This window comes from Coenobita brevimanus, chromosome 44 (assembly GCF_032717465.1).
Source record: "Coenobita brevimanus isolate Jiangsu-jjx chromosome 44, ASM3271746v2, whole genome shotgun sequence".
Classification (NCBI taxonomy): Eukaryota; Metazoa; Arthropoda; class Malacostraca; order Decapoda; family Coenobitidae; genus Coenobita; species Coenobita brevimanus.
In genome coordinates, this window is record NC_136997.1 from 11,072,047 (window position 1) to 11,093,380 (window position 21,334).

At 42.0% G+C, this 21,334-nt stretch overlaps 1 protein-coding gene and 1 non-coding gene across 2 annotated transcripts in view; one reads left to right on the forward strand and one right to left on the reverse strand.

Moving 5' to 3' along the window:
- Positions 1 to 21,334, forward strand: part of LOC145397972 (glutamate receptor ionotropic, delta-1-like) — a 336,085-nt gene that overhangs the window by 258,516 nt on the left and 56,235 nt on the right. The window lies entirely within an intron of this gene.
- Positions 3,102 to 3,220, reverse strand: LOC145398231 (5S ribosomal RNA). The gene has a single exon (XR_013897086.1). It is a non-coding gene; the product is annotated as a 5S ribosomal RNA (ribosomal RNA).

Sequence of the window (21,334 nt, forward strand, 5' to 3'; positions counted from 1 at the left end):
GGCGCGACGCTTCCCCCAACTGGTGGCGGTTGAGGTAACAACATTCCTCAGTGGTGTGAGTCATGCTGGATTTGTGGTATTTGCATTTCGGACAACGTGAGCAGGAAGGCGTACGCTGTCTGGTTTGGGAGTGAGGACGTCTGTATTTACGGTCGCAACTGGATTCTCGATGTCCAGGATGACCACAGTGCCAACAAAGAATAGATGATTGTCTGTTCCGTCGGACGCTAGATTGATCACGACCTGCGGTAGGAGAACGATGCATGGCAGGTCTGCCGTGTGTGGTGGGACAGGAGCGAGAGTGGTCTGGGGTAGTGGAGGTGTGACAGACTGAGGAGGCCAAGGGTTGGGTGGTGCCATGACGCGTGTAGTTCGAACCTGTTCTTTCATGAATGGCTTTAGTGACCTGAATAATTTTATCTCCTGGATTGAAACCGATTTCCAAGGCTAGCTCTTGCTGTTTAGAAGTAAGCCAGTGAAGGAATCTCAGGTAACCAATTAAGTCAGCAAAGTTGGTGAGTGAAATCACTGGAACTCCATTTTTGTCTTCTAACCATTTCGTGCCTACCAATAATTGGAGCCTCTCGCTACTAGTTGCTTTCATGGCGGCGGCAGCTTCACGGAGCTTGGCATGCTGTGCTGGGACCCTCAAGTCCTCATCTAGTTCGTTTAGGAGATTAATGAATCCCATGAGAGATGCGGCATTTGAATGCTGGCAACAAAGGCTGATGAGTTCTGTGCGAAAATCAGCAAAGGTATTAATGCTATCGAAATGTCCTGCACGGATTGGGGATCCGATGTCCGATTTGCCGTGGTGCAAGCGACCCATGAGGTAGGGTACTTTGAGTGATTCATTGGTAATCTGCCGATTGTGGATGTCGGTTTCGACTTCTCTGAGGAAATCATAGACAGACCAAGTTGGGTCCTGGCTGGTAAATTTGGGACGATTGGCATCGCCGAGATAGATAGACTGTGGAGGGGTGGCCATGGCTGGAAATGCAGAAGTGGCAGTAAGAGAGGAGTGGGAGAGAGAGAAGGTTGTGGTAGTTAAGGGCGAGCAAGACGGAGTATGAAGTGAGGCAGGAGAGTGAACGATAGGGGAAGGAGTAGAGGAAGAAGAAAGGAGTATAGAGGTAGGGATAGAGGAGGAGGTGTCTGGATTTACGAGTGTAGGATGGGTAGTAAGTGGTTCTGCGGGAAGTGAAACAGAAGTCTCAGGTACAGGGCGGTGGTACTCTTTGCCACTTCGTAAGTGTGATCGTGTTAGAGTCGGCAGACGGTGTATGATCAGGTGATGTTTCCGGGACGAGAGGGCTGGTGTTAAGCGGTTGATGTGGAAAGTATGGCATTTAATGCGGCAATGGAAGATGAGATGAAGGATGAAGATGGATATGTAGGTGGAAATGTATAATATAAAGATGAGAGAATGTAATACACAAGTAGGTGTGAAAACAAATGAAGGTGAGGGGATGGAGGGTTTAAATAAAAGGCGAAGGATGAGATGGATAATAAATAACGTAGGTGAAGATGAAAACGGGGTAATGGAAATGAGATGGAATATTTACAAAATATTCAATCTGTAGAGAGAATCAAGGATAATCTCTATAGAAAGGCAAGGTATACTATAGTTACACAGTAGAGACGGGTATGACGTGCAGGTGTGGCTGGGCATAGCGGGGCTGGGGCGGGGCATCCTGGGGCGGGGCATAGCGGGGCACTGGAGGGACAGCTGGTCGGAGATGAGAATGGCTGGGGAAGAGACTGGAGTGATATGTTCGATGAGTCTTAGAAGATGGGGAACTTCTCGCTGGTCTTAAGTCGAGACGGGAAGAGACGCTCCGATGAGTCACCGGCAGGGAGTTGCGGTCCTAGGAGGCTCAAGTAATTCAGACCACATGTGAGGGCAGGGTGTGGTGGCGTCGGGGCCGGTGGTGGGGTGTGAGGGCAGATGTTGGTACAATGCAGGTGTAGAGCTGTTGAGTTGCAAATGCAGAGAATGGCGATGGGGAGACAGTGATAAGTGGCACCGTGGGGGCAGGGTTTATGATGAGTTCGGAACAGGTGCTGGGAACAGATGAAACAGGTGCGTAGGTCGGTGATGGTGACACTTGCGGTCAGGAACAAGGTGTGTGGGTGGGGTTGTTTGAGAGGTGAGCACTGGTGAGAGAAATTGTACACCCGGGAGCACAGCCGGTTATTACACCACGAGAGGCACTGATGAGGGGTGAGGCTGTGAGATGCGAGACGTCGTGTATCTGTTCGTGTCACTAAATAGTGTAGGAGGCGGTCAGAACCTGATGGTCCGAAACACCACTGCTACCAAATGTAACTTGCAATACTTTGGTGATAGAAACTCCGTGTACAAACAGCTAGTTAAGGAGTTTATTACGAGCTCACAACAAAATAGTCTGCCCTTCTTGAGTGTCTGCTCTGAACTGACGCAGTAGCGCCGTCTTCCCAGGCTTGGGACTCTGGGAAAGCGTGCTAGGTCAGCAAGTTTAGTGGTGGCATGTATGCATTGGGGGGGGGGCATATATACATGGGGGGTAGACATATTGTAGGGGGGGTATATATATATATATATATATATATATATATATATATATATATAAACAGTACAGTGGTAAAGTGTGCGTTTCACACGCTGGTGAGTGCGGGTTCGCCTCCTGCCAGAGTTTGGGATGCATTCACCGAGGCACTTGCTGCTTTGCCGGACATAAGGGGTGCTGTGGTGGAACCAGTGTCACATTCTAGTATGTTTGTACCCAGTCAGCTTACGGCGGGCCGATTTAACTTGGTTCACAGACTACACACACATCCAAAGCTACTGCAACACTATATTGACACTCACAAGCACTTCTCACTCTATATACAGTCTCTGCCGGAGAACCTAAGCCACAGTAAGGATAGACCGGTCCTGCAGTTGACCTCAGTGGTTGATGATGATGATCATATACTTATATATATATATATATATATATATATCCATCCATCCATTGCCAGACGCCATGTATCCCAAATGGGGTGGCCAAGGGCTTAGAGTTAATTGTTTTACAGGGAGGGGCACTAATCCTCCACCAACCCCACTTGACACGTAGGGATGCCAACAGCATCTGGTGTTCCCAGGCGGTCACCCATCCAAGTACTAACCAGACCCAACGTTGCTTAACTTCGCTGATCGGATGGGAAGCGGTGTACTCAACGTGGCATGGCCGTTATATATATATATATATATATATATATATATATATATATATATATATATATATTTATGTATGTATGTATGTATGTATCTACGTATGTATGTATGTATGTATCTACGTATGTATGTATGTATGTATCTATATATATATATATATATATATATATATATATATATATATATATTGGTCATTTATTGATGTAGCATATACAGATTCAGACACAAGATGCCATTATCCCTATAACTTGGGTGTCCGCTTATGCAGTCTGAGGGTACAAGGGTAAAAAAGAAGTGTATGCGGGCATGTCCCCCACCCCTCCAATTCCACCACCCCCACATCCCCTCCACCCCCACACCTCCACCCCATCCCCCTACCTCCCCAACCATCCCTCACTCCCACCTGCACCTCCCACCACCCACCACTGCCACTTCTACCCCTCCTCCCACCACCCCTTAACCCCATCTCTCACTCCCATCCCCCTACCACGCCCGACCCCCATCCCTACCCCCAACCCCCCCACCACCCCACCCCCAACCCCCAACCCCCAACCATCTCCCAAACCACCATCCATCCCCTACCCCTCCATCTCCCACCCCCTACCCCTTACCCCCCACTCGCCACCCCCACACCCACACCCCCCAAACCCCATAACGAACCCCCATCCCCACAACCACTCCCATCCTCCAACCATACCAGACCCCTTCCAACACCCAAGCCCCTCACCCCCCAACCCTACCCCCACCCCACACCCCCCAACCATCCCTCTCACCCCACTGCACCACCCCACAACCCCTCCACCACTCCCACTCCCCCAACCATCCCCTCACAAACCCCCCATCATATCGCACCTGCCGATTATGCTCATCCTGAGAGTATGTCAAAACATTCCCACATCCATCTTTTAGATATTAATCCATTTCAATGCCTTAGTAACATGCATAAAATATAGCCCAATCTGACTATGTTTAGATGTCAATCTAAAAGTGAACTTTCAACCCCGCAAATGCCAGTCTATTTTTAAAGCGGTCATCAACTCACCATGGGCAGTTTTCCAGATTTTGCCTGTTTTCAAACCTTAATATCTTGGAAGGTATAGCACTTAGGGAAACAAATTAAAGACCGTATTATTCAACATCTCTTCGTTTTTGCAAATGAAAGTATCGCCAGGTCTGTAGGTCGTTATGTTGATGAGTAATGACGTGAGGAAGAGAACTAATTTTCAGCACAAAAGCAGGACGTATTCATGCGTCTGCCCAGGGGGCCAACTATTCCATTACTCTCAATGTGATAACTTCTCCACTACTAGATAAACTAGACATTGTTGCATCCAAGGCATACCTTATGGCACTATCACTGAGCTTTTTTTAAGTATCCTTGGAAAGTGGCTTGACAGTGGTGGATGATACAGTTGGCTATAGGCAGCACAGATGATACTGGACAAATGGGAACATGAAGACATCGTTGTACACCTGATAAAAGCACGGGATAGACTGACTCTCACCTGTGTGCTATGGAGGGACTCCCTCCCTACCCATTGGTGCTCAGATGAAATGGTGGCCGGTTCAAATGGTGGCAAGAATATACTTAAGTGTATTGCCACTACCCGGTGGCCATGTAGCAACCCGACTGCGACGTGTATAGATGTTACTTGCTGGATAGGGGTTAAGAGGGAATAGACAGTTCGAGAGAAATGTAGATTGTAGAATGTTGTAGAAGGGTTCATATGGTTAGAAACAGTTCTAGAAAATTCTGGAATGTTCCAGAAGGTTCTAGACTGTTTTGGAAAATTATTTAATTTCCTAGGGCAATGCGCCATGAGTTTATAAATACCCACAGGTGGCCTCGCTGCACAACTGGCTGGTTGTGCAATGTGGAATTGTGCATATTGTGATATGCACTCATGAGGACAAAATACATGTGTGTGTGTGTGTGTGTGTGTGTGTGTGTGTGTGTGTGTGTGTGTGTATATGTGTGTGTGTGTGTGTGTGTGTATATGTGTGTGTGTGTGTGTGTGTGTGTGTGTGTGTGTGTGTGTGTGTGTGTGTGTGTGTGTGTGTGTGTGTGTGTGTGTGTGTGTGTGTGTGTAGTGTTTTGTACATCCTACTTTGCACTCTTTCCTCTATTTCATGTTGACTTTTTATTTGCAAGTGATAATGGCTACAGCTGGTACACAAAGCAGTGCTTCTGTATGGTTGATCAGTCATCCTGAAGAGGCAATTACTGGTTATAGACAACCATCTAAGGGTCAAGTGCTTAGGCATTTCTTTTACCACCATGTTATTTTGAAGAAAACCAAGTGTGACAGTGCATCTGCAGTGATTGACACTGTTCTTTCATTCTGATGTACTGCCAACCTCGACCATAAGCTACTGCAAGAAGAAGCTCCTGGGATTAGTCAAGCAGTATGTAAAGCTGAAGAAAAATTGACAACAACTCAGAGTCATGTTGAATGAAGGAAGACAACTTTTTTGGAGACCTTGAAAAACAGACTGATATATCCAAGTGAGATGCCCAGATGCAGATCACAAACGAGGAAGACCGGGCTTTCCTAATCAGTTGGCAGGAAGATCACATGCAATCGACAATGGCAGAAGTCAACCAACTGCTCCAGAAATCTTGTGGGGTGAAATGCAGGCGAGTGGACAGAGCAGAAGAGAAAGGAAAAATCTGACATTGACAAGGAAGCTACAGCTCAGACAGTTGATTCACTGAGGATTGAGTCCCTCTCTTCTTCCTCATCAGTAGTAGATGTTGAAGATCTGGAGTTTACTTCCAATCTCTGTCAAACACCAAGAATGTCAAAGAGGGTCAAGGAGACTGCCCACACTTTTCCTTCTCCTGTGGTGGCTTTGACATTGGATCGAGTAAATATGTCAGACAGAACAGTGATGTTTGCGATGGGAGCCTTAGCACATGCAATTAGTCAAAACCTGAATGAACTGACGTCTCCAGAAGCTTTATCCATCACCATCGAATTATGAATTCTAAAATGACAGAATCTGAAGCCAAAGAAAAAAAAAAAAAACGAATACTGCAAATGGTGCCTCTACTCATGCACTGGAACACGAAGCAGGTGTCTGGCCTAATACGAAATGAGAAAGTTGACCAAGCCAAAGATTGAGATATTCTGCTTGGTGTCCTAAAAGTCACCAGTAGCACTGGAACTGCTCAAGCAGATGCCTGTCTGAGCCTCCTTCAAGAGCATGGCTTTGAAGAGAGCATCAGGGGTATAGTGTTTGACATTACTGCTTCAAACACTGGCCTTTCTGGGGGAGCATGTGTGATGATACAGCAAGGTTTGAATCGAGAGCTGCTGTGGGCAGTGTGTCAGCACCATGTTCATGAGATCATCTTGTCTGACATTTTCAAGAGGGCATACAGAAAGGCATCGAACACTTTTTGTGCATTTGTAGAAGCAGTGAAAAATCGTAGACTAGGCCCTTTGGATTCCAGCCACAGAAGATGAAGATCCTGTACAGCGATTCTCTGATGCTAGTGTTCTATTTCAGGCAAAGGCATCAGTAGTCGAGTCAGCAGTGGAGCATAAATCCTCCCCTAGGGATAATTGCACAGAACTTCTTTTGGCATGCCTGTTCTTGGGTGAAGTCCCAGATGGCTCGGTTAACATCTGAACGCTTGCTGCATTCCACCAAACCAGGTGGATGGCAAAAGCTATCTATGCTTTCAAGATATAACTATTCAAGGCCCAGTTTAAGTTTACTGATCAAGAAAGGCATGTGATGCACAGTGTCGGCCTCTTTATTGCATTCACCTGTGTCATGTACTGAAATGAAGAGATTATTACCTCACATGCCCCTCAAAACGACCTTGACTTCATGTGCCATCTCCAGACCGGCCTGCCTGAGCAAAGCTATTGCAACTTGAAAATGGCATCTCTAGTATGTTTTGGAGAAGATCGGCTTGGCCTTCCTCAATTGACCTTTCAAGGAAGAGTGCTATGATTCAGTACCTGAAGAGACCTCCAAAGAAAAAAGCTCTGAAGTGACTTGAAGGTGGATGGCAAAAGCTATCTATGCTTTCATGATATAACTATTCAAGGCCCAGTTTAAGTTTACTGATCAAGAAAGGCATGTGATGCACAGTGTCGGCCTCTTTATTGCATTCAACTGTGTCATGTACTGAAATGAAGAGATTATTACCTCACATGCCCCTCAAAACGACCTTGACTTCATGTGCCATCTCCAGACCGGCCTGCCTGAGCAAAGCTATTGCAACTTGAAAGTGGCATCTCTAGTATGTTTTGGAGAAGATCGGCTTGGCCTTCCTCAATTGACCTTTCAAGGAAGAGTGCTATGATTCAGTACCTGAAGAGACCTCCAAAGAAAAAAGCTCTGAAGTGACTTGAAGGTAAGAACTTTTCTCTTTGGCAGCCACTTAGTGAGTTCGTGACAGCCAAGACCATGATCATTTTTGGAGCTCTTCTTCCAGATGGAGATGAAAAAGCTGACCAACTATTACAGACGCTGCCCTAGGAATGGGATGAAGACCCCATCTACAAACGAATCAAAGTGGCCTGTGATAAGATGACAGTTGTCAATGACTGGGCTGAAGGAGCAATTTCTCTTGTGACAAAAATCAACTCGATCCTCACGAAGGACGGAAGACAGAAACAGTACATCCCGACCATCAAGACATAGCATCAGCATTTCATTCCATGCTGTTTGAAGGAGGCTTTCATTGAAGAGCACTTTCATAGAAAAATAACAGGATTTACTGTGCTGAAATGATTTTTGTGAGTATGTGCTTATTGTTTATTTCAACATAAATGACAAAACATCTGTTTTCTTGTTCACTGTTCACGTTTTCTATGGTGTAGTGCAATAGTATGATGCTAGCATAAAGTGAAAACTGTAGTGACCTCTAAGTACTTAGCTAGAGAATTGAAATTTTGCACTTTCGTTTGATTAATAACAGGGAACAAAAGAAACGTGTTTGTCATGCTAACCACCCTAATATATATATATATATATATATATATATATATATATATATATATATATATATATATATAATACTCTGTCGTACAGTGGTAAAATGTGCTTTTTCGTACATGGGAAAACAAGGGTTCGCGCCCCACGAGGGTACGAAACTTTGGGAGTGTTTTCCCTGCCACGTACTGCTTTGGCGTGTCGCCTACTATAAAAGTATGCTTGCACCCAGTCGGCTTGTGCGTGTCAATTGCACTTGGTTCACAGACTACACACACATCCAAAGCCACTCCAACACCACGATCACACTTACAAGTACTTCTCAACTTACATACAATCTCTACCAGACAGCCTAAGCCACTTGGAAGTGATACATTGGCTGTATCGTCCCCGCTTTGGTTTTATATATATATATATATATATATATATATATATATATATATATATATATATATATATATATATATATATATATAACACACTAGCTGCTTAGGCTCACTTTGCGGGCCTAATTGGCAAGGCCCTTATGGCAGGCTGGACCTGCAGCCTAGCCTGTTTGTTGCTTAGTTAGCCATGTTGTTTTTTTGGCGGTACTCTCAAAAATGAGTTTTTCACTGACAAACAGGCACACAACACATAATTAAGTTGTTTATTGATAGTCAGGAAGACTTCCTTCCGCGCCCATGAGGCGTCTTCCAGGGGTCGTTTTTCAGGAAATTCTCTTGGCTGAGATGTAACCACCAGTCAAAGAACTTTCTGTGTGATAGCAAGCTCTTTCTTGCTTCACTTTTGGAGAACTTAGGTGCTCAAAATACAGGTTTGTTATTGTAAGCTGTTCTGATTGTCTGAAATGCACCATGAATTAATATGTTGTTGGCATGCACTGCTTTGGTGCTCTGTCACGGGGGGATGATGAATTTATGTATTAAAAATGCTGGTTGTTACTTGAAAATAAAGACAAGGAATTAACTTGTGAAAATCTATTAGTAAGTTTTACTTTATGCCTGCTTACTTCACCGATTCTCTAAGGACGAGAATTTATAAACTTTCTCAACAGTACACAGCAGAGACTAATTACTCACGAGTGCTGTTCGTAGTACTGTTAGCCTCTCGAGAAAATGACTCCACCCCTGACAATCAATAACTAATGCTAATAATAATAAACAGGTTCTTCCCGGTGCTTAACTCCTGGCTGGCACAATGGATTTAAGTTTGATACCAAAGAACTGGCCTAAGTACCAGTTATGAATATTGTAAAGAGTTTGTTCAAACTAGGAACGGCAACTAATATAAGCTTTATGTGGAGCAATAAAACACGAGTCTAATTATATTAAGCTCAAAGAAAAGAACCGTAAATTAATTGATTACAATGAAATAAATTTACGTTATATAAATCACAAAATTAATTCAGAAGGAGAATTTCGTGATCACTATTGGACTCATGAATTCAAATAACAAGAGAATACATTCACTTGCTCATTCAAAAGCTAAATAAACTTAAGCCTAGAAAAACGAACAGAAATACTGGTCAGTGGAAGGGAGCCGAAACGAAAGTCTGGGAGTCTGTGATGAACACCAACGCTGCTATTCGCTCCAAGCCCGCTTCATCAATCACCGTCTAGGTGGAGATTCAGGAATTTGCGTTACAACAGAGACGTTGCTCTGCGTTGGTCACAAAACGATCCAATTGTCGTGACGATCCCGAGCTGACGAGAGATGGCCGTGTTCTCCGAAAATAGGTGTGACCTAACTTCAAAGGTCAACGAAAGGAAGGTGAACGATATAGGCTCACAATAAATCACTCAGTGAAAGCACTAATGTGGATAAGAATGGTCACTTGCAAAACAGTGACAAACGTTCTGAAAACCATCCCGATTGAAGTGAATACGAGGACGGTTGAACTTAGTGATGCCCAGTGGGAATTCCACTAGAGTTCGTGGGTTTCTCATCAAAGTACAATGTCACGAAATTATATAAATACGCTCGCGCGAATTCGTGACATGCTTAAAGCACATCACACAGATAGCCAGCTATATTGGCTCAGTTTCGAATGGTTGTGTCACGCCTGTAAATGCTGAGCGTCGGACGTGTGTCGAAGAAGAGGTGCAAAACTTCTCTAAAAAAAGAACCTCAAAGTGAACAGTGTTTAACGAAACTTTATATGCAATGTTTTTTTGGCTCAAAAGGAGCCATGCCCAAAATATGGTTGAAAATTACTGTAGGAGTGGCAAGAGGTCCCCTCCCCTCTCTGTCTGTCTGGCTGGCTGTCTCTCTCTCTCTCTCTCTCTCTCTCTCTCTGCGCTCGTGCGCTGATGCTGCAAAAAAATATGTGATAGATATATGGGCAGATTTTGTCTAATACATAGTATCTATCTATCTATCTATCTATAGCCCGATGCCCTAATCCTGCAAAGGGTGGCCGCAGACAAAACGCCTCCAAGTCGCTCTGTCACCCACCATTTGACTACCCTCCCTCCAACTCACCCCCCCCTCCCTCATATACCTCTCAACTCCATCCCTCCACCTCATCCTCGGTCTACCTCTCCCTCTCCCTCCCTCCACCTCACCTACTGTACATACACTCTCTTAGTCAGTCTTTCATTCTACATTCTCTTCACATGTCCAAACCACCTCAGTGTATTTCTCCTAATCTTCTCAACCACATCCACATCCACCCCACAGCGTTCCTTCACTTCTTCATTCGTCAACCTGTCCCTCCACGTCACTCCACATGCTCCTCTCAAGAAACTCATTTCCACTGCTCTCACTCTTGACTTGTCCCCCTCTTGCAAGGTCCATGTCTCCCTTCCATACGTCAGGGTAGGGATCACAATACTATCATGCAGTGACTTCTTAACTTCCATACTCACCTCCCTATTTCTCATCACTACTTTCAGTGTACCAACAATCTTCCTTCCCTGCTGTACCCTTTCACGCACTTCATTCCCCAAAGTTCCATCCTTACTCACCACACTACCCAAGTACTTGAATGCACTCACATTCTCCATATCCTCACCATCTAACCTCACTGCACACTCTGTGACTTCATTCCTCTCAAACATCATAACTTTACTTTTGTTTACATTAACTTTCGGATTCCTCCTCCTACACACTGTCCCAAATTCATTCGCCAAACCTTGCAACTCCCATTCATCTTCACTCAACAGTACTGTATCATCAGCAAACAGAAACACCGGGAGCTTCCAAATCTCACCCTCATTCATTAGAGCCACCCCCACATCCACTGCCCTACCCTGCACCTCCTTTACAACCCCATCCATGTATATATTAAACAGCCATGGAGACATCACACAACCTTGTTTCAGTCCCACATTGAGATCAAAGAACTCATTCAGCTCACCATCCACTCGCTCCGTAGCCCTAGCTCCCTCGTACATACTCTTAACAGCACTCAATAATTTCCCCTCCACTCCATATATTCTTAATACCTTCCACATACCTTGCCTATCTATTCTGTCATAAGCATTCTCCAAGTCCATGAAGGCAGCATACACTTTCCTTCCCTTCTCTAGATACTTCTCCACTAAACATCTTAGAACAAATATCTGATCTACACACCCTTTTCCCTTCCTAAATCCCCCTTGTTCTTCTCCAACTAGCTCCTCTGTCATATGCCTAACCCTATCAATGAATATTCTACCATATATTTTACCAGTCACACTAAGAAGGCAAATACTTAGTGTACTTTGCTGAAAGTGACTGCAAGTTCAACATTGTGTATTTTCTTTTCTGTATTAAAATTTCTTGATTCCTCGGGGATGTTCTGCTCTTGCGTGGTTGGTGACAGAATGTCGCCATAGCCTAATCTTTTCATTTGTCGTTAGAGCGCCATTTCAGGTCCTTGATCAATCTTCAGTAGTGTAGGTAGATTGAATTTTCTTTCTCGGTGACTGAGGTGGAAATAAACTGGGAATCGAATGTCTGGTGAGCAGCCATTGAGCATTCACTCACCATACAGAAGGAAGGCTAATAATACAAATAGATAAAAAGGAATAGGAAACAAGAAGAGCAAAGTGTTAATGGGCAGACTACTTTGCCGTAGCTCATTTATGATGTAGTGATTTTTTTTGTTTTCCATCTCTTCCCTGCAACATGCGAGTTCCGTTTCTGTTCTGCCAACAGGAAGATCTCCCTGTTCATTATGAAGTGACTGTTTTATGTTTAACTGGCATATACGTAACGGTTTTAACTGTGTATGAACACGAGCATATATAGTTATGAACATTATATATCAATATATGTAATTTGTTTTGCTTTCTTTAATATTAACGTTATTGCTTATGTTTTTTATTTATTGTTTTTATTTATCTATTTATTTTCTTATTACTATGCCACCACCAACCCAATGTATCTGTTCTGTGTATCACCATCAGTATCATAATGAACACCGCAAAGACGGTGCATGTAGCGAAAATTTTTGTTAGAGTAAGGTACCATTAAAATGCTCTAACTTGAAGAACAAAAAAATTCCAGTCCAATCGGGTCGCCAGTTCCAGAGTTATCGCTCGTTTCTGACTGAAGATAGGAAGTGATTTGACAACGAGCGGAGGTTCATGAAAGCGGCCTTTAAGCGAGTACTGTATGTCAAAAGCTGATGACTTGGTGATGACTACACAGTGAAAGGAGGACGGGGGAATGATTCAAGAAGCGGAGAGACAAGAATGGGACAAATGGGATTGAGAGTGAAAGGTGGCAAAACAAAAGTGATACCTATTGCTGGTGGCAGTACTATCATAGCAGTGCAATGTGGCCACGTGCAGTTTGCCCTTACTCGCTTCTGGTTGGTTGTCTCTGTTGCGTGTGGCACTGTGTGCTTTGGAGAGCTTATCAAGAGCTCCCCCTCCCCCACTCTCTCTCTCTCTCTCTCTCTCTCTCTCTCTCTCTCTCTCTCTCTCTCTCTCTCTCTCTCTCGTAGAGTGTCTGCCACAGTTACATCATAGAGTGATGTGACAAAATGTACTTTCCCTCCATGAAATTACAGTGGAGAGTCTGTCCTCTTCTGACAACCTCACATGACTGTAATGGCATTACATGTCGGCTCAAACAAAACATGTCATGGCGATACTAGCATGACATACAACACTGACATGACGTAGCATGAGATCTCAGCAATGAAATGAAGCAATATGATGTGGCAGAAGAGAAACAACATGGCATGATATTACTAATTTTAGATCATTGACAGACAATTAAACATTGACAATGAACAAACAAAATAGCAGCATTTGATTGGTGACATATTAAGAAACATCATGGAAGTCATTTGTTAATTGCTGTAAAATTTTACGATCCATCATTAGCGCTGGTAAAATCCATTCATCAACACAGGCGTCGATAGTTTGGTGTGCTAATATTAAATTCCTGTCAGTCGCAGCGTTATCACTCAAAAGCGTAGATCCATCGACAGTGCGTGACACACACACACACACACACACACACACACACACACACACACACACACACACACACACACGATGAGCAGTCAGACAGAAGGACGTACGTCGGATGGAGCTCCTGAGACAACAATTGGCAAACTACCGCCTAGCCAAGTGTATTTTTTGCAGTACTGGTCGAGCTCATGTCCCAATTGAAAAATGAGTGAATAAGATAAAACAAACTCTATGTGGGAAATATTTTGCCCTAGAGCAGTTGTGCTCTCTACTTTTCAAAATAGTCGTCCTTGGTTAGAAGTAGAGGAAAACCTGGAGATCGTTAATAACTATTCAAGCGGTTTTTATAACCGAGAAATTACGTTCTCTTTAATAATTCTTATTATTAATAAATTAAATGCTACTGGATTTAACCCTCATGGACAACTATATTGTAAATACATGTAATTACTTGGAAAGTTCCTTTGACCTAAACTGCGTCTGCGTGGTAGATGATGTATTCTGAGGATGAAAAGCCCCCATATATAAAGCAGATGTTAGTTTAAAATATTTACATAGATGAAGGGAATATTTGGTTTGGCATTAATTAAAACTAAGATCTATTAATCAGATTCGCCTTGTATATATCATGATATTATCTAACTGTATTTGGCATTGTAATTAATAAATAGTTGGCACCTCTTCAAATCCTATGAGGAAGAAAGAAGCTCGCCATGTTAGTCACTCTGCTCCTAGATCTCGTCGAGTTAGCACGTTGTAAATACGCACCTCAAGGATGCTTGGCAGCCCAGGCAACCGACCTAAAGATCAGGCTCGTCGTCATCTGCTGTCCGACTCTTTCTAGCTAAGCAATCATTACGAACTGGCCAATTTAATGGGGATTTAGCCAGGAGTTAGGAGAATAATAACTAGATGAGTTGGAACATCAGTTACGGTACACCTAAACCTCCTAAGAGACTTATGTGAATTTACTTAGGGACATTTTTTGGTGTCCTACTAGTGAGGACCTATGACTTGTATACTAGAATTTTTTTCCCAACATTTTTGGTGCCATGAGTGAGTAGAGCAGATGTGTGCAGAAGCACTGAATGTTTTTAAGGTTGCGTTCGTTGGGCATAGCCTACTACCACGTTCAGTACAAGTAGATGACGTGGAAATACGGATATACCGAGCTCTGGGTGGAAGGACAAGTTCCTTTTCCGACGATGGATGGCTAAATGCCGTATACGATTGGAAGCATGACCACACTATCCTTTTCCTGGGAGGAAATGATATTCGTGAAGATATGGAAGTTGATGAAATTGTGGAAAACATTCTAGCCGTGATAAGAGCCATAGAAGGTTCATGTAAATCCCCGGTATCCATAACCTTCTTGAGCCTATAAACCTACCATATGGTTCTCCAGTTTGCTATGGTACGTATAAATTAATTAGCAGAGCCCTGGACAGGATGTTGCAAAGAATTAGGAAAGGGAAGGATTTTATCCACTTTAATGCAAAGCCCTTCCAAGCAACATTAAAAGCCAATGGTATACATTGGAATCATCATGGCAGAGAAGCGGTTCTGCAGAAAGTTATAAATCACATAGAACTGAAGAAAGGACAGTTCTATGCTATACAAACAACGGGTGGGCCTATTGTATACTAGAAGATAAATATTTCTGAGCTCAGGGAATATGGGTATTTTGGAAAATGAGTGTGGGGATAAGATATAACCCTAGAGGTTTAACAACCCAGGGGGATAGGTTTGATATTGCGGACCTAAGCCCTACACTCCTCAATTTTGAAAATGTTTTATTAGCTAAGCCGGGAAAATGGGTTATTTGGCATTAGAGTGTGGGGATATGATATAACCCTAAAGCTTTAACAACCCAGGGGGACAGGTTTGATATTGCGGACCTATTATCAACACTCTTCAAAATTTAAAATAATTAGATAATTACTAAGCTGGGGTAAATTGTGGTTGAAATTAATGGGGAAATTATTAAATTAGAATCAACATGTCCGTTTCCTTGTTGGAGAGATCTTCTAGCAGTAAGGCAGGATGGGTAACGAGAGCCATAAATGATTGAAAACAATCGTTAGATGAAACTCATCTGTCTAGGGAGAAATTAAATAGTCTCCTGAATATACTGAAAGACCAATGGACTTAGTATGAAGAAGATTATGGAAATTTAGAAGCAGCCATAGTAAAAGCTGATGATAAAGATCTCTTAGAGTCGGAGACTACTAAATATAAAGGTAATTTAGAAGAATATTTAACCGTAGTGAAGTTACTAGAGTCAAAATTGGCTGAGACTGCCGCGGAAATACAAGTTGTGAAACAGCGGACTAAAGCTGTACTGCCACAAATTACCCTTCTGGAGTTTGATGGGGAGCAAAATTGGAAATCCTTTTGGGATCAGTTCAAATACTTAGTTCATGATAGAACAGATCTCCCTAATGTGAGCAAACTCACATATTTGTTAGGACAGGTCAAGGAAACGTCTTACAAGCTGATAAAAGAATTATCAGTAAACAATTATGAGGTGACCTTGACTATCCTTAGACAAAACTACAAAGAAAGGGTGCAGGATATAACCCAATTACTGAAGGCTCTAATAGAATTACCCATACCTAAAGACGATTTTTATTCCTTGCAAAATTTTAGAATTGCAATGAGTTGTAATTTAAAGGCTTTAGGTACTTACGAAGATATTAAGGCAGCAGATTGGATGGTATCTAGAATTGTGTCCTTAAAGCTTTTACCAAAAACCATAGATGACTTGTATGGTAGGTACCAAAAGGATAATTTCTCCTATGAGGAGATTGAGGAAGGCTTAATGCAACACTGTAAACATTTGCAAGGAACTGTAAAGCCTACTGAGATTAAAAAGAAGACTGAAAAAAAAAAAACACTAACCAACTGGTTGGGAAACCTAAGTCAGAGAAGGCTAAGTATGTGCCTAAAGAATAGGTAGGTACTTTCCTTAGCTTTGTAAAAGCTGAGGAAAAAAAATTTAAACAGGAAATAGACAAGCTGATGAAATTAAAGATGTAAAACCTTTCATGGTAAAGGACAGGAAAGTTTGTGCATTTTGTGGTGAGCAACATTCCAGTACATCTTGTCGACATTATGCTGGTTATGCTTCTATAGTAGGAAAGCCTCAGGAACTGGGATATTGTATATTCTGTATGAATTCCGAACACACTTCAGCGAACTGCAAGGCTAAATTAAATCTTTGTTTTAAATGCAAAAGGGATCATCATCATAGTGCTTTATACCCAATTATGAAAAATGAGGTTCCCAAACCTGCAAGCACCAATATGACAATTGCAAATGGGAATACTCCAATAGTAATGCCAGCTGCAGTTCCAATAGCAGATCTGAAGGTAATGACTGAGAATAGAAACCTATCAGTATGTACTCTTTTTGATACAGGTGCTCAGAAAACCTTAATTTCTGCAGACATTGTGAAGAAATTAAGGTTACCTATTATTGGCAAGGTAAATCTTAACTACTAAGGAAGCTCAGTCTTTTGATTTAGACTTTTCACACAACTAGGCAGATATAAATGCTGTATAACAGCAGCTGTCCTGGACAATATGGAGACAAGTATATATATATATATATATATATATATATATATATATATATATATATATATATATATATAGAGAGAGAGAGAGAGAGAGAGAGAGAGAGAGAGAGAGAGAGAAGGACTGAAGGAAACCTCTGATCATCTACAAAGCTTAGGGATAACATTGTATAAACGGAATGTAGCATCAGATACTGTGTGTCCCACAAAAATTATCACTGGTTCTGATTACTGTGGAAGATTCCTACATAGGACTTTCAAGAAGAATAAAGTACAGTTGTTCAAGAGGCCATGAGGTAGCCTTATTATGCGTCAGTTGCCTTTTCCAAAACAAGTTAAATAAGGAGAGGCCAAACTAATAGACTCAGTCTTTGTTACCCCCACATAGTCGTTGATGGTAGCTAGAATAGGTGCAGTACTAGAACCTACTCAGAAAACACGCTAAAGCTGTAATAGATCTGGCTAAATCAAACTTTCTTCAAAATCAAGCATCAAAACTACCTAGCAACCCTAATGACAATGGAATATTCTGGTCAACTCTCAATTCTTTCAATAATAATTTTAACAAGTCATCATCCATTCCCCCACTAAAATCTTCAGATGGCAACAATACAAATGACCCGTGTAGAAAAGCAGATATCTTTGCCAGTACAATTGCCAGAAATTCTACCATAGAGGAAGCCAGCCAGAACGTCTCAGCACTAGAACTTGACTCTCGAAATTACTTAAAATACGGACAAGATACGTAAAATCCATCCTAGACAATTTACCTACCAACAAAGCTCCAGGGCCAGATAGAATTCCGCCAATTGTTTTGAAAAACTGTTCACCAGAACTTGCCTCTGTTCTTGCTAAATTATTCAGACTGTACATACGCACTTCTTCATTCCCTAATTCATGAAAAGAAGCCAATATCCACCCAATACCTAGGAAAGGAAGTTCCTCTGACCCCTCTGATTACAGACCAATAGCTGTCACATCTTCCCTTGGTAAGGTATTTGTGTCACGGGGTTTGTGAATTTAAAATTTAAAAAATGCTAAATATTGTTCGAAAGTAGAGACAACAAATTGACTTGTGAATATCAAGTAGTAAGTTTTACTTTATTCCGGCTTACTTCGCCAATTCTCTGTGGACGAAAATTTATAAACTTTCTCAACAGTACAGAAGCAGAGACTAATTACTCATGAGTACTGTATCTTAGTACTGATAGCCTCTTGAGAAAGTGACTCCACCCCTGACAATCAATAACTAATGCTACTGGTAACAGACAGGTTCTTGCCAGTGCTTAACTCCTGGCTGACACAACGGATTTAAGTTTGATACAAAAGAGCTGGCATAAGTACCAGTTATGAATAATGTAAAGAGTTTGTATGAACTAGGAGCTGCAACTGAAGTGAGCGTAATGTGGAGATGTAAAACATGATTCTAATTACATTAAGCTCAAAGAAAAGAACTGTAAATTTATTGATTACAATAAAATAAATTTACTTTATGTGAATCTCAAAATAAATTCAAAAAGGGAATTCACAGTCACTAGGGGATTCATGAATTCAAATAACAAAGAGAATACACTCATTCACTCATTCAAAAGCTAATCAAACTTAAGCCTAGGAGAAACGAACAGAAATACTGGTCAGTGGAGGGGAGCTGAATGAATAGTCTGAGCGCCTGTGTGATGAATACCAAATGCTGCTATTCGCTAAGCCCGCTTTGGCAATTCACCGTCTAGGTGGAGATTCAGGAATTCGCTGTACAATGGAGGCGTTGCTCTACACTGGGCACAAACGATCCTACCCTCGAGGCGACTCAAAGCTGACTGACTTCAAACGGGGAACAGAGGCAAGAGCTGGCCGTGTTTGCCGGAAGTAGGCGTGGCCTAATTTCAACGGTCAATGGAAAGAGGGCGATCGATATAAAAATGCAATAAATCACTCAGTGAAAGCACTAATGTCGTGGATAAGAATGGTCACTTGCGAAACAGTGACAAATGTTCTGAAAACTATCTCGATCAAAGTGAATATGAGGACGGTTGAACTGAGTGATGGCCAGTGGAATTCCACTAGAGTTTGTGGTTTTCTTACCAAAGTACAATGTCACGAATTTGTATAAATACACTCGCATGAATTCATGACATTACACCCCATCAAAATCACATTTTTCTTCAGATAAATTTTACGATACACATACATATGAGATGCTGAGTTCATTACTGGGTTAAGCGCCAAAATGACCGCCAAGCACCTACATGCACGAACAAGTAGCTAAACCATCCCTCTATATGTTGGAAGTAAATAAGTGCTAAGACACAACCTACAAACGGGTCAAAATCCTGGTTAATTAGACATGTGTGTTGTGCCATCACGCCATGCAGCAAAAAAAAGAGTCTGGTTCCACACTAGTGCTCAAGGCGGGCAATTAGGTCCAGAATTTTGCCAGCTATATGGTCGCTCTTCCTATGAGTTCAGCCTTTCCTATGTTCCTTAAGTCGACTGCCCGTGGTGTTGAAGTGAATGTGGGAGCATTACCAGGCTATATCCCAGCCCCTGTCTTTACCCCCTTTGAAGCTGGCCAATCAGATAGTTGGGTTGCACTGCAGCTAGCAAATAAGCTGACACTTAACTCTATTCCCACCAGGAGCTGCAGTGCATAGTAACTTGCTGCTTTCTCATTATTATTATAATATTTATTAACCATTATTACTATTATTATTATTGTCATTGTGTTTGTGAAGTTACTGGTGCTCGTGGCAGTTTTTTTTTTTTTTTATTCAGGTTACGGGTTCATTTTTTTATCATTCAGCTTACAGGGGTTTTCAAATAATGTCCTCATACATTGAATGCTGTCTTACTTTTATACTATTATCAGCAATATAATAATTTATTATTTTGTTCTTGATGTCTGTGATGTGGTTCATGTTCATTGGTTAAAAACTCCGAGAAAAACACGCACAAATTTCCGACCATTCAACTGCTATTATTGTGAAAATAACATTTATGTCATAGAACTTTGATTTTATTCCACAGTATGACACTCCTGGGATATTATGCTAATATGTTATTGACATCTTATGATGTATTTCTGTAGTTATTAGTACGATAAAAATATTTTCTTAGCCGATCGGTCCAGCAGTGGGGAGCAAAATTTTACTTCTTCACACTATATCCTCATGATTAATGACTGATAGTGCAAAACAGAGATTATTGAAATAAAGAAAATACCATAAGCTACATTAAAAAAAAAAAAAAAACATCAAAATAACACAAGTGGTTACCGAGATATCAAAGTTCTGAAGTCGCCAGACTTTAAACACATTTTCTGGCGTTTTGTACTTTTGGTGCTTAGCCCAGCAATGAACTCAGCGCCTCATATAAATCCTAACTCAGTCACATAAGATTCACACTGTGGTGTGTGTACTATCCTGCTACAGAAGAAAATCATAGTCGCCCATGAGCGTAAAAACCTCGTATTTACATTAATAGAAGTAAGCTGAGCGAAAGGTTCACTACATTTACATTAACAATTGGTTGTTATGTAGCGTGATGTATGTAATACACGGTGTAGGTGCGACAGTTGTAGTGTAACTGTACCTACGTGTAAAATGATAAACACAAATCAATAGCAAATAGAGACGACGAGGTGGAAGAGAAGAGGCGGTAGCATGCGGCAGAGACGATCAGCTGATTTGCACAACAAAATTGCTACACCCGCCAGCTGCACCTGCGAAAGCAATTAAGGTGGAGCATCAAAAGTGTCAGTGTGACAATTTTTATTAAATTACTGTTTCCCTTTCTGCCTAGTAGCCAGTAATTATGTTACAAAACGTACATTATTATTTTGTTAGTGGATACATTATTAACCTGGAAACGTAGTCCTTGGATTGCTCAAATCTGTGAGGACCCCTGTAGTTTACAGGTTAAACCTACATTATTAACCAGGAAACGTGCTAGTCCTTGGATTGCTCAAATCTCTGAGAACAGGCAGTTTACTGGTTAAAGCTAACACTGCACTTATGATTCATAATGGCAAGCTGAGAATTCCTACGCGATCTCGGGCAGGTCACATTTTAACACCCAAGGTGGGTGTGAACACTCATGTGGATAATGTGCATTCTCTGGGAATCCTCAGAGAGGCCCACAGCTCGAGATGCTCCACAAGGTAATTCAGACACAGCCTCGGATTGCCTCTATGGATGT